Source organism: Schistocerca cancellata, chromosome 7, assembly GCF_023864275.1.
Source record: "Schistocerca cancellata isolate TAMUIC-IGC-003103 chromosome 7, iqSchCanc2.1, whole genome shotgun sequence".
NCBI lineage: Eukaryota > Metazoa > Arthropoda > Insecta > Orthoptera > Acrididae > Schistocerca > Schistocerca cancellata.
In genome coordinates this window covers 312,430,145-312,445,094 of record NC_064632.1, presented here as the reverse complement: position 1 = coordinate 312,445,094, position 14,950 = coordinate 312,430,145, and the positions used below count along the sequence as shown (strand labels likewise).

Below are 14,950 nucleotides of genomic sequence, written 5' to 3'. Positions count from 1 at the left end.
AATTAAATGAAAATCGTTTATATGGATTAATGTTTTTATTCCGAATTTTTTTTTAATTTCTCTTTTAAAATCTTAATTTTGAGCTCTAGACTCTTTCTTGAATCTAAACAACTCTTCCCTCCTCATGCTGCTTCTGGAGCACCACCATTTTACAAGTTGGCTAAGTCAGTCTTGGCAGTGGCACATGGATGCAACTCTAGCAGTCACCGACAGTGGTACACTCTGCCACTTGTCTTCTTCTGCCCGACTGGTCTCTTGCAACAAATAAATATGCATTTTCTTCTGACATTGGAAACGCAGTAGTAGTAGTAGTAGCTTTATTCATCTGTATATCTCTTTTTACAAGGATATAGGACATGTCAAAGTATTTACAAATTCAGATCAATTTAAAGTAAGATAATTCATATAAACATATTTATGGACATCCAGTTAGAGACAATCATTAGGCTTAATCCTGGTATACATTTTTTTTTACAAATAACTTATTAAATAATATAATGCCACATTGTTAACTCATATCTCACTATCAGTCACCACATACACTATACACACATTGTTTCACGAGTCAAATTCTGTATAACCTGTCATAAAAACTAATGGATGTGCTTTAGTTTTTAGAATCACGTAATGAAAAATCTCTTTAGAATGGAATTACAATTTTCTGATGTGGATTTTGAGCTTTAGTGTTAGATTTGTGCTTAACAGTTCTGATAACCTGCAAGTACAGCATACCTAGAACATTATTGCGATGTACATGATACTTGTGTAGCTGACAGGCATTCTCCTGGACTGATGCCCCACCTGCATTAAAAATATAACAAAAGGATTAGAAATATTTCTACTTCAGAATCAGTATATTTTCATTTATTTTAAGCCTGAATATCTTTTACTGTGTAGCCACAAAGACATTGGGCTGATGACAAAATGTTAACTACATTTTCACATATTATATTTAAAAATGACAGATGTTGAATAATTGCAGCAGTAAACTAACATCCATTGTAAATCAGCTAAATAAACTGATGTATACAAGAACATTCAGCACATATTGTGCTAAATGTCAGTGTATTTTAATACAGCATAGATCAGGGTTACTTTGGTCCAATTTTTGCCTGTCTTTACACATGGTAAGAAAAGAAGGAAATAGTGGCAGGGAGAAAATTTCAAACACATGTTCCTAACATTGGCAAAGACTTGTGCCATCAATTAAAAGAATATATTAAAACAATACATCTGTTGCCACAGTACCATAAAAAAAGGGTCTGTTACCCACACTGAAAGCAACTTTGACTAAACAGCAGCATGAGGAACAACTGTAACACTAAACTTTGAAGGCAAAAACAGGAAATATTCAACTTCTTCATATATTCAACTTCTTCATAAAGTGTTGCAGTAAATACACGAGTGTACTTTAGTTCAATGACATTCATTTTGAATTACACAATTTTTAACTATTTGAAAAGAGAATACATTATTTGCTAAGAATACAGTATAGTGTGGATCTGATCTGTATTACAGAAATAGCTGATGCTCTGGTACAGTTTTTTTCCACCAATGCATAGACATGTTAAACATACTAATTAAGCTGTATTTTACACAACTGACATTTGCTCACCCTATTAAATAATACTGACAGAAAGTAAAATTACATTCTCCTAATCCCCAGGCAGAAGTTTTTGGGATGTAACAGCTCTTACAATATTTACAATCAACATTTGGTATAGTGCTGCCAATATCCCAAGAAGATATTTTGTTAACTCGCTTCCTTCAGGATCATTTTTTCCACACCGAGGATGACTGCTGCCTTGATTACTCTTAGATAAGGTCAGTAACTTTCACCTGGGAAAAAATTAAAGGCTTTTTCTCACTAGTGGGTCAAAGTTACCTGGAAATGGTGTAAGCAACCCCAGTTTAAAATACTAGAATGGAGAATACACTTTGAAATATGTAAGAGTTCAAGCATATTTCTTTGTAGCTCTATAGAAAATGACGAAGATTCTACCTTAAACAGGATGCAAGCTTAGTAAGTAATTATAAGCACTGCCGATGTCTGTACACACCAAACGTCTAAGTTCCCCCTCCACGTCTCCGTATGACGTGAATTTTGTATGGGAGAGGATGAGGTCAACAATTAATGCAATATTTTCAGACTACATTACAATACAGATAAAACCTGTGGAGAGTAACATTAATTTGCTTATTCACAAAGCCTCCATTTAAATCCAAATGAGGATGTCAAGGGCTTCTTAAAACATGTAGAGGCTTATCAGATATGAAAACACAAATTAGAACTACTTTCTATGCTCTTCGCATATTCTGTAATGCACAAATTGTTTAATGTGCAGTGCTCAACTCTTCCTTCATTTTACGTTATTTACCACACACTTGACTGCAGCTCAGTGAGTTGCACACAATTTAGCCTATATTTAATTAATATAATTCGAAGCGCATGATCTGCAATGCACAAGGCACCACACACCACCTATTTGTAAATGAATACATAATTGTTTATGAACAAAAATGGGGTTTTAGAATATTAAAACATTTATTTTGTGACAACTGATGTGCAATCATATGACGACTTATTTTGAAACAGTTTTCTGTTTCGTAACTGTTGAATGTGTCAACAACCAATGGCGTGCTTACTTCAGGCATCTATGAACAGGGATTCATATCCTGCAAAAATTGACAGCTTTCAATTGAGGTTGTAGAAAACAAGACAGGAGAGAGCAAATGTGTTACTTCTCCAGTTACTTCACACTCCCTCCAATATTACACATAGCTGCTAGAGAAGATTGCACAAGCCAGAATTATGTATGCAATAGTTACTGTTCCTCGTAAATCTAGAAAAGAAAATGACAACAGCTTCCAGTTTGAATATAAACCAGAAGTATGGTTTTACTCCAGCAATATCAAAAGCATTATGGTCATACATAGTGTATCGCTCAACATAATTATTAATTAGCATCACATCACAAAAATGGGATTTTCATATGAATAATAACTGCTACAAAGGAGAAGTGAACAACTTTGCTACTATAATGATTTAATCATTCTAAAGTACAATTACGACAGAAAGCTAGGCAGTAAATAAACACACCTCGGTATTATCGGCAAAAACAATCTCCGTTACGCCTGTGCTGTCGTATGTTGTAGGAGACGCTTAAAACACGAAGAAAATAATGGCATGTAATTACTATTTCACAAAGCTGTAGGCCTATGCCTGTCAAAATTGTTATTATATTTGCTAACTACTACGAATTCATCACCTATCATTCAGATACTTTGGAGGGAATATTATTTTGCCTTTAAACGTTGCGTCAGAATCAAAATGACTTTGGCTGTGGATAGTTTAATCCAACTGCATATAACGGCATACACAACTCGGAACTTGCGCCCCACAAATCTTTAACCAATTTAAAGACTGATATTTTAATACACACAATACAAGCTTAGGTAAATGTTTTGCACTTACCTTTTCACTGCATCCCTTTTCTTGTTCTCTATAATGTTTCCCAATCTTGTATAATGTCCACAAGTTTTTTTAAATAGTTTTGCGTCCTTGATCGTTTCTCGCCCAAGCTGATAAAACTTCTTTAGCAAACGACGATAACTCGACACGACGAGAAGTAAATAAACTGAATCACACGCGCGCAAATACCCACCATGCACTTCAGTTGTCGCCAACTTAACTAGACGGGATCGCTATTCCATGAACAACTAACTGCGGAATAAAACCGCATGCTACAACGCGCACTCAAGTTATACCTGTGGTTATATCGTGGTTAGCTTATTCCACCTTGGATTTAGTCAACGATTGTACAACTGCCCTTAAGTCTACAAATCCCACACAGGCTCCCTTGCAAAATTATTTTATGCAAGTATTTGCTATTACTTCGTGTTCACTTAAATATTTACTTTTAATTTTCGGATATTTTAACTTCATGTCAGTGCGTTCAACGCTGCACTTATACAATTTGCAATTTCGTTCATGACATCTTCAATAGTTTGTTTACTAATATCCACTACTGCCAACATGTGCACATTGCAATTTACGTTTTCGGTACTGGTACCTTTCGACAAAACGACATTTATTTACGTTTACAGCATTATTTTCTACAGGACATAGCTGTGCATCTCATTGTTTATGCTCTGGCTCTACTGTGCGTTCCTTTTTCTTTCGCTCTGCAACTTGGTTACTGCAGTATGGACTCCGTCTCCTACGCAAAACGCTGTTTTTTCTTGTTACCCAAACATGTTTCGGCACTTCTGTGCTATCATCAGTGGTATTTTTACTTACAAACTGTAAACAGTGAACATATTTTAGGTTGTAACTGATGTAACAGAAAGAGTCATAAAGAAATTTTTGTTCGCTTTTGTTCTTATCTTGATTTTATATTATATGGTTTTGCAGGACCATCTGCATGGTATCCTGCATTGATAGCTTGCCATCTGCAAACCAAACGATGTCAGTTTTATCTGCGTGTCAACACTTCCCTTGATTTTTAAAAAACAAGATTTTTATGGGCCAAAAAGTTTTGCATATCTGTTTGTTATTACTCATGTTTCGTTGAGACAGATTCTTCTTTTTTCACGTTCTGAGAGCGCTGCACACACATATTAAATGCACTTTGTATGATTTTGGATTAACAAATGCCTTTTCATTTCGCAAAACGCTAAGTAAACGTAGTTGTTGTGTTTCCGAACCCCGTCAGCGTTCATTTGTTCCCGAGTGAGTTAGGCGCAGAATTTTAATTTTGTTTACTTGCATCTCTCTCTCTCTCTCTCTCTCTCTCTCTCTCTCTCTCTCTCTCTCTGTGTGTGTGTGTGTGTGTGTGTGTGTAACTGGACTACAGTATTTTTATATCTGTTGCTATTGTAGCTAGGTGGAGGTTAAGGGATGTTAGGCGGTCAGCAAGATGTGCTATGCGTGCTGTTACTTTTTTGGGCACTGTTCTATGTGTCTAGGTGTGTGTATATGGTTCACCAATCAGTCATAAGAGATCACCAACCAGTGGCCTTCTTCATTCAGGAACAATTTTGAGAGCAGGATCTTCACACAGATAATGAAACAAAAAAATACAGTTATTTACTGGTACCACTATGTCAGTGACACAATATCCCTGATTGATTAACAATACACACACACACACACACACACACACACACACACACACGTAGAACAGCTACACAATGAGATAAACAAACCTGAAAATTCACTTCACATTAGAAACAAACAACACACTAAACTTTCTCGATCTCACTGTAGGAAAAGAAAACAATACCCAAGACTTCATAACATTCACAAAACCGGCAATAACAGGCACTACCGATCACAGTCTATCGAACCACCCAGGGGCACACAAGCAAGGAAGTTTCAGATACATGCTCCATCGATTAAACACAACATCCATAGGCAAACAGAAGTACACATGGGAATTAAACATAATCAAGCAAACAGCAGTGGAAAATGGTTACAAGACTAGACATGTATTGATCGATTGGTTGATTGATTTGGGGGTGGGGACCAAACAGTGAGGTCATCGGTCCCATCGGATTAGTATTGCCAGATGCGGGTTTGAACCATCGTCCTCCTGAATGCGAGTGCAGACCCATATGATGGAGAAATTAATCAACAAATTTGTAAATGGAGAATGAATGAACGCACCACACACACACACACACACACACACACACACACACACACACAACCTTACACAACACAGAACAACACATCTACACATTTACATTTTCGTGATTACTCTGCTATTCACAATAAATCGCCTGGCAAGAGAGTTAAATGAGCCACCTTCAAGCCATCTTTCTACCGTTCCACTCTCTAACTGCGCGCGGGAAAAACGAGCACTTAAATATTTCTTTGCGTGCCCTGATTTCTTTCATCGTGATGATCATTTATCCGCACGTTGGTGGGTGCCAACAGAATGTTTTCGCAATCGGAGGAGAAAACTGGTGATTACCCTTCTTTGTACTTTTTCGATGTCATTTGTCAGTCTCATCTGATGCGGATCCCACGTCGTGCAGCAATACTCCAGAATAGAGCGGACAAGCGTGGTGTAAGCAGTCTCTCTAGTAGATCCGTTGCACCTTCTAAGTGTTCTGTCAATGAATCGCAGTCTTTCGTTGGTTCTACCCACAACATTATCTATGTGATCGTTCCAATTTAGGGTATTTCTAATTGTAATCCTTAAGTATTTAGTTGAATTTACAGCCTTCAGATTAGTGTGACTTATCGCGTAATCGAAACTTAGCATATTTCTTTTAGCACTCATGTGAATAACTTCACACTTTTCTTTATTCAGGGTCAATTGCCACTTTTCGTTCCATACAGATATCTCATCTAAACCATTTTGCAATTCGGTTTGGTTATCTGATGACTTTACAAGACGGTAAATGACAGCATCATCTGCAAACAATCTAAGACGACTACTGAGATTGTCCCTATGTCGTTAATATATATCAGGAACAATAGAGGGCCTATAACACTTCCTTGGGGAACGCTGGATATTATTTCTGTTTTACTCGATGACTTTCCGTCTATTACTAGAACTGTGACCTTTCTGACAGGAAATCACGAATCCAGTCGTACAACTGAGGCGATATTCCATAGGCATGCAATTTGGTTAGAAGACACTTGTGAGGAACGGTGTCGAAAGCCTTCTGGAAATCTAAAATATGAAATCAATTTGACATTCCCTGTCGATAGCACTCATTATGTCATGAGTATGAAGTGCTAGTTGTGTTTCGCAAGAACGATATTTTCTGAATCTGTGCTGACTACGTGTCAATAAATCGTTTTCTTCGAGGTTCTTCATAATGTTCAGAACCAGTATACGTTCCAGAACCCTACTTCAAATCGACGTTAGTGATATGGACCTGTAATTCAGCGAATTACTCCTATTTTCCTTTTTGGGTATTGGTGCCTTCAGCAATTTTACAGTCTTTAGGTATGGATCTTTCTGTGAGCGAGCGGTTGTGTATAATTGCTAAATATGGAGCTATTGTATCAGCATACTCCGAAAGGAACCTGACTGGTATACAATCCTGAGCGGAGGCCTTGCATGTAATAAGTGATTTAAGCTGCTTTGCTACACCGAGGATATCTTACTTCTATGTTTCTCATCTTGCCAGTTGTTCTTGATCGGAATTCAGGAATATTTATTTCGTCTTCTTTGGTGAAAAAGGTTCGGAAAACTGTATTTAATAACTCTGCTTTAGTGGCACTGTCATCATTGACTTCACAGTTGCTATCGCGCAGTGAAGGTACTGATTGCGTCTTGTCACTGGTGTGCTTTATGTATGACCCGAATCTTTTTTGGTTTTCTGCCAGATTCCGAGACAGAGTTCCGTTGTGGAAATTATTAAAAACATATCCCGTTGAAGCACGCGCTGTATTTCGAACTTCTGCAAAACTTTGCCAATCTTCGGGATTTTGCGTTCTTTTAATTTGGCGTGCTGTTGTCGTTGCTTCTGCAACGTTTTGTGTACCATGGGGTATCAATACCATCACTTATTAATTTATGTGGTATATATCTCTCTCAACTGCCGTCGATACTACTACTTTGAAATCATTCTACACTTTTCTACGCTTATATGATCACATCGGAAAGAGTGGAGGCTCTCTCTTAAAATGGCGTTAACAGCATTTTTATCAGCTTTTTTTAAATAACGGTACTATGCGTTTATTTTTGATGGTTGTGGCTGTTAACGGTATTCAGCCTAGCAGCTACTGCCTTGTGGTCGCTAATACCTCTATTCGTCATGATCTCCCTATTTCTCCAGGATTATTTGTTGCTAAAAGGTCAAGTATGCTTTCGCAACCACTTATGCTTCGTGAGAGCTGATGAACTAATTGTTCAAAATAATTTTCTGAGAAAACATTCAGTATAATTCCCGGTTTTATTCCTGCCGCCGGCATTAAATGTATATTTTTTCCGGAATATCGAGCGTAGATTCAAGTCACCACCGACAATAACTGTATGTGTGGGGTACCTATTGGAAATTAGACTCGAGTTTTCTTTGAAATGTTCAGCAACTATATCTTCTGAGTCGAGGGAATCGGTAAAACGATCCAATTAACAGTTTAGTCCGATTGTCAAGTATAACCTCTACCCGTACTATTTCGCAGGAACTATCAACAACAATTTCACTACAAGGTAAACTACTTCTGACAGCGCCACAACCAACTGTATTTAATCTATCCTTTCTGAAGACTGTTAGGTAGTTTTAAAAAAATTCGGCTGTACTTATTTCCGGCTTCAGCCAACTTTTCGTACCTATAACTATTTGAGGTTCAGTACTTTTTATTAGGACTTGGAGCCCTGGTTCTTTCCCACGGAAGGCAGTGCATGGTCTGTAACCTACTTCTATGCTGGTCATAAGGTTGGTAAGCAGTTCACGTGATAGGGCGTTCCATTCCTCTACTAGCAACATTGACACCATGCGAAAGTTACATTCGTCCACACCAGTGTCAATGTACATTTCGTACAGGAAACACTTATCTACAGCCAGACGATTCGTCAAGCATAATTGCAGTAAATTATACACACTAACCTACCTCGTTAATCCGTCCGTTTGTTAGTGAAAACCGGATCAAAATCCCTACAGTAATTTTTGAGATTAACCTTCAAATACAGATAGAAAAATACAGCTGGTGCATTAAATTATAATACGGGTACAAGAAGAGGTTCAACTGGCTCTGAGCACTATGGGACTCAACTGCTGTGGTCATAAGTCCCCTAGAACTTAGAACTACTTAAACCTAACTAACCTAAGGACAGCACACAACACCCAGCCATCACGAGGCAGAGAAAATCCCTGACCCCGCCGGGAATCGAACCCGGGAACCCGGGCGTGGGAAGCGAGAACGCTACCGCACGACCACGAGATGCGGGCAAAGAAGAGGATATGTGTAAATGTTTCGTGTCCAGTAATTATAATTTCTTGTGGCTTAATGGCCTGGTGCAAATATCGGACGCCACTGCCGTGACTTAAAAGTCCCTAAAGCCCTTTCTACACGATTAACGAAATTGTTCAAGAAAGATTATAGTCTACTGAAGCGCTCCAAGCGTACTAGGCGTGAACTATAAACTCTTACAAGATCTCGTAGCAGCGTGTTTAAACATAAACGTAAACACAGTCTACCGCTACTAGCTAGTATAACAGAGCCAGAGCTGTGATTTCACATTAGCATATCATTAATTATTTGTGAAATATACACACATCGAAAAAAGTTTTGCATCACCTCGATTCCGAGAGTTCCGGAACGTGTACAGAAAAGTAGAATAAAGATTAACATAAACATCATTTCCGCCATTTTTATTGCTCATGAAAACTACACATTGCATGTTGTACCACCATCCAGTGAGACTTTCAGAGGTGGTAGTCCAGATTGCTGTACACACCGGTACCTCTAATACCCAGTAGCACGTCCTCTTGCATTGATTCATGCCTGTATTCGTCGTGACATACTATGCAAAAGTTCATCAAGGGAGTGTTGGTCCAGATTGTCCCACTCCTCAACGGCGAATCGGCGTAGATCCCTCAGACTGGTTGGTGGATCACGTCGTCCATAAACAACCCTTTTTAACGTATCCCAGGCATATTCGATAGGGTTCATGTCTGGAGAACATGCTGGTCACTAGTCGAGCGATGTCGTTATCCTGAAGGAAGTCATTACAACATGTGCACGATGGGGGCGCGAATTGTCGTCCATGAAGACGAATGCCTCGCCATTATGCTGCCGATGTGGTTGCACTATCGGTCGGACGATGGCACTCACGCATCGTACGGCCATTACCGCGCCTTCCGTGACCACTAGCGGCGTACGTTGGCCCCAGATAATGCCACCCCAAAACAGTAGGCTATCTCCACGTTGCTGCACCCGCTGGACAGTGTCTCTACGGCGTTCAGCCTGACCGCATTGCCTCCAAACACGTCTCCGACGATTGTCTGGTTGAAGGCATATGCGACACTCATCGATGAAGAGAACGTGATGCCAATCCTGAGCGGTCCATGTTGTTGAGCCCATCTGTAACGCGCTGCATGGTCCCGTGGTTACAAAGATGGACCTCGCCTTGGACATCGGGAGCGATGTTGCGCATCATGCAGGCTATTGCGCACAGTTTGAGTCGTAACACCATGCCCTGAGGCTGCACCGAAAGCATTATTCAATATGGTGGCGTTGCTGTCAGGGATCCTCCGAGCCATAAACCGTAGGTAGCGGTCATCCACTGCAGTAGTAGCCCTTGGGCGGCCTAAGCGAGGCATGTCATCGACAGTTCCTGTCTATCTGTCTCTCCTCCATGTCCCGAACAACATCGCTTTGGTTCACTCCGAGACGCCTGGATACTTCCCTGTTGAGAGCCCTTTCTGGCACAAACTAACAACGCGGACGCGATTGAACCGCGATATTGACCCTCTATGCGTGGTTAAATTCCAGACAACACGAACTGTGAACTTCCTTCCTGGTGGAATGACTGGAACTGATCCGCTACCGGACCCCTTCCGTCTAATAGGCGCCGCATCATGCGTCGTTGTTATACGTCTTTGGACGGGTTTAGTACATCTCTGAACAGTCAAAAGGACAATATCCACAGTCAACGTCTACCTTCAAGAGTTCTGGGTACCGGGGTGATGCAAAACTTTTTGATGTGTGTAGAAAGATTTAAAAACTACCGTTAAAATATTTACGAAAAATGCACTATACTCATTTCGTCAGAGAGTTCCTTGTGATAACAAAACGACCATACACATAAAGAAATACATTCGGTATGTGCACCAGAAAGCAATACGGCAGAATCAGCACTCAGGTGAGACGTGACCACAGCATTGCAGTGAGGCCACTAGTACCGAATTTAGAACTGGCCGTATTCTTTATGCCTAGAATTACAGCGTTTCGCTACTAACGCGACCATAATAGTGAGCCCGTTCACACAATAAACGGCCGCCATTCACGCAACTGGTTGTCAATGAAAAATGGTTCAAATGGCTCTGGGCACTATGGGACTTAAATTCTGAGGTCATTAGTCCCCTAGAACTTAGAACTACTTAAACCTAACCAACCTAAGGACATCACACACATCCATGTCCGAGGCAGGATTCGAATCTGCGACCGTAGCAATCGCGCGGTTCCAGACTGTAGCGCCTAGAACCGCTCTGCCACTTCGGCCTGCGGTTGTCAATCGATTACAAGTTCGTTCATCGTGTAAAAGGGGCAAACGCTTCCCAATTATCCAACCGTGGAAAAGAGGTCTACAGTTGAACGTGGAATCCGAGTCACGGATTGTATATAGTGAATCTTCACATAACCGAGATCGTGCCAGGCCCTGTCTTACAGAGATTCTCGTCGAGTTTCGCTGCTGTCTGGAGTCGCGGCGGTTGCTTCCTTCAATGCCTCTGTCGCCAGATGCCGCCTCTTTTGTAGATGACCCACTCCTAGTTCGTATGACTTCCGCGAAATACCACTCCAAAAGCCAGTTAAACATGGAGCAGATAACGATACATATATTACACACTTATCACTACTTAGCGGTAATAAATTATATACACAAATCGTCGTCGTGAATGAGTCTACCTATTAGTGAAAAACGTATCCGAATGCTTCCGTCGTGCTGAAGGTACATACGTTGTGTTACCGAACTAGTGTCCTACAATTAACCTGGTAGCACATTTTGAAGGAAATGCATTACGTCGATTATCTGGAACAACTGGACCGACGAGCTCGTCATCAACAATTACCGCACCACACGATCCCTGCGAAACGTCACTGAAAATTTGTTTCTACAGTAGCGAGCAGAGAGTTGCGTATGTTATTGATGCCGTTGAGAGTAAATGACTCATCAGTGAACAGAATACATGGAATATAGCGTTTATTGGCAATGATCCACTGGCGGAATTCCTTTCGTTCGGCATCATCTCCTACATGCAGATGTTGCACACTCTGCCAATGATATGGACGCAGACCCTGCTCACATAATGCACCCGTCACTCGTGTTTATGGAATACCAGACTGGGTGGCAGTTCTGCGGTTGCTTTCTATCATTTCAAGAATGGTCTGAACTTGTTGGACGGGACGATCAGATACAACTTACACGCTGGGAAGCGTACCACTCTCGCGCACTGTGTCAACACCTTGCTAAATACCCTGCTATCCGGAACTCTGCCATTAGAAAATCGTTTCCGCATTCTTGAACAGCGACACTGGAATTCCCATTGCAAAAGATGTACACAAAGATTTTGTCACCGTACTCCGTAGCATTTGCACTACACTGACCCATACTGTTTTGACCGTATACGCTAACTGAGAAAGGGAAACCCCCAATTGCAACCCCTCAGATTTAGTGGTAAGAAGGCCCAGTAGATAGCACGCCAAAAATTGGACACAGATCAAATATGAGAACAGGAAGGTGTACTGAACTACGAAAAAAAGCAAAACAGAAACAGTGAACGTTCCAAGCTTAACAAGTGCAACATCAAGCAAAGTGAAACAGGAAGGGCGTCGTGGTTAAGTAGTCATGGTGTTGCACCGCAAAGTGGACGAACTAAGCTCAAAACACCCTGGTGTCATTCATTTTTATTTTTTATCCAGTATTATGAACTGTCCGTTCGGTCTACATATACATCTACATCTAGAGGGATAACTTAAGTGCCTGGCAGTGGGTTCATCGAATCACCTTCACAATAATTCTGTATTTTCCCTATCTCGAACAGCGCGCAGGAAAAAGGAACACCTATATCTTTCCGTGCGACCTCTGATTTCTCTTATTTTATTATGACGATCGTTTCTCCCTATGAAAGTCGTTGTCAACAGAATATTTTTACATTCGGAGGAGAAAGTTGGGGGCTGAAATTTCGTGAGAAGATTCCGCCGCAAGGAAAAACACCTTTGCTTTAGTGATGTCCACCCCACATCCTGTGTCATGTCAGTGACACTCACACCCCCATTTCATGATAATGCAAAACATGCTACTCTTATTTGAACTTTCTGGATGTACTCCGTTAATCCTATCTGGTAAAGATCGCAGACTACGCAGCAGTACTCAAACAGCGGACGGACAAGCGTAGTGTAGACAGTCTCTTCAGTAGCTCTGTTACATTTTCTAAGTGCTCCGCCAATGAAACACAGTCTTTGGTTTGCCTTGCCCACAACATTTTCTGTGTGTTCTTTCCAATTTAAGTTGTTCATAACTGTAATTCATATATATTTAGTTGAATATACGGCCTTTAGATTTGACTGATTTATCCTGTAACCGAAGTTTAATGGATTCCGTTTTGCACTCATGTAGATGACGTCACACTTTTCATTATTTAGGGTCAATTTCAATTTTCGCACCATACAGATATATTTTCTAAATCTTCTTGCAAATTGTTTTGATCTTCTGATGACTTTACTAGACAGCATCATCTGCAAACAACCTAAGACAGCTGCTCAGATGATCTCCTAAATCATTTATGTATATAAGGAACAGCAGAGGGCCTGTGACACTACCTTGGGGAACGCCAGAAATCGCTTTTGTTTTATTCAATGACTTTCTGTCAATTACTACGAACTGCGACCTCTCTGACAGGAAATCACAAATCCAGTCACATAACTGAGACAATATTCCATAAGCACGCAGTTTCACAAGTTGCTTGTATGGTACGGTGTCAAAAGAAATACGGAATCAATTTGAAATCCCTTGTCAATAGCACTCACCACTCTGTGTGTGTAAGAAGCTAGTTGTGTTATATAAGAACGATGTTTGAAATGTTTGTTCTATTTCCGTAGTCTCGGCAGCTGTCATATTATGCGTTGGTTATAGAATGTGAGTCATGTGGTAAGCATACACTGCCGGCGCAAGTAAATTTGACGAATACCGACAGCAGGCGAGATGCCACATAGACGTCTCACAGAAATAAAAACAATTACTAAACGGGCGTGAACTATGTTGCAACAAAGGAATTCAAGAGTCAAAACTTCCGAAATGGAACGCAACTTCAAAAACGTTAAAAACATACGTTTTGACAGAACACAGAGAAACTGTGTGACTGGGAAACTGTTGCGTTCAGTTGTTGCAGCTTATGTGACAAACGATTATGTTTTCATCATTTCCTTTGGAGTGATCACATTCACATTCATACGAACACCTAAATCAGGCGAGGAGGCATATCTCACTCACTCACCGGGCGTACAAATTAGGTTCGTCGAACAGAGATTCCTGTCATATGACATACGTACCATCTCTAATGCACACCAGACGTATTTCCAGGCGGAGGATTCGGTTCACGTCCCGCTGTATTGTCAAAGGTTTGAGCTTCCCATTCGAAAGCCACTTCCTTCCGGCTGCTAATAGAGTGGTCGTGCAGAATCAACTTTCATTGTGGATCCCTTACTCACACCTCGCTGTTGCAAATCGACGTTACAATACGACGCAGACGCAAATTTGAATACAGAGAAAAGCGAAAAAAAGATATTGACACGAGGGAGGTTTGAATACGGCTTGTCTGCTTAGTACTCCAACACAGTGGCCACTCTACCACGACGCCATCGCCGTTCCGAACTGATCTATATTGCACTTATATTTCAACCGTTCACTGTTTCTATTTTGCTTCTTTTCTTCACGCTTCAGTACATCTTCTTCCTGTTTTCATGCTTGATCTGTGATCAGTTTTGATGGGACCTCTTACCACTACATCTGAAAGGGGTGCGATGAGAAGTTTCCTTTGTGAGACATGAGGTAAACAACATGTACACCTGCGGGACTCGTCAGACCACTATGCGCAAGCAAAGTGCGCATTGAAATCGTTAGTAAAGACAATAATTTTGTCCCTCTGTTTTTTGAGGAGAGACAGAGCCGGATTCCAAGCAGCATTTAAACAAAATCCACCATCTCTTTTAATAAGGTTGCTTGATAGTCAGATTTCAACAACTTCCATAATAACACTATCCCAA

At 40.5% G+C, this 14,950-nt stretch overlaps 1 long non-coding RNA gene across 1 annotated transcript; it reads right to left on the bottom strand.

Annotated features, from left to right (window-relative positions):
• Nucleotides 1–298: 298 nt before the first annotated feature.
• LOC126092084 (uncharacterized) lies at nucleotides 299–3,900 on the bottom strand. The gene is made up of 2 exons (XR_007521300.1): nucleotides 3,476–3,900; nucleotides 299–801 (listed from the first exon to the last, which is right to left on the bottom strand). It is a non-coding gene; the product is annotated as an uncharacterized LOC126092084 (long non-coding RNA).
• Nucleotides 3,901–14,950: the final 11,050 nt, after the last annotated feature.